A 398-nucleotide genomic window follows, 5' to 3' on the forward strand; every position below is an offset into this window, starting at 1 on the left:
ATCAGATGACACTGACTTATATTGACTTATATATACACAGATCTGTATTTAGGTCTAGGAAAGAGAAGGCAGAAAACTGCAGGAGTAGGGGGGAAATGCCAGGCAACACATACATAGCTGTCCAAAATATCCCAGCCTGCATGTGTTGTTCAGGGAGTAACTGCAAGTGACCATACATTCTGTGAGTGAATGTGAACCTCCTAAGCTTCAAGGACATGTTGGGGTCATCACGCCTCTCACTACGGTCAGATGGCACATTCCTTTGGGACTTTGGCATGTCAAACAGCCCTCACAAAAGCTACAGTACTGAGAGGGCTACCACACCACATATGGAGTAGGCAATAAAACTTAAGGAAGAGAGAATGAATGCCCTGTTCCTTGTGATACTTACACGCAAA

This window comes from Geospiza fortis, unplaced genomic scaffold (assembly GCF_000277835.1).
Source record: "Geospiza fortis unplaced genomic scaffold, GeoFor_1.0 scaffold264, whole genome shotgun sequence".
Taxonomy (NCBI): Eukaryota; Metazoa; Chordata; class Aves; order Passeriformes; family Thraupidae; genus Geospiza; species Geospiza fortis.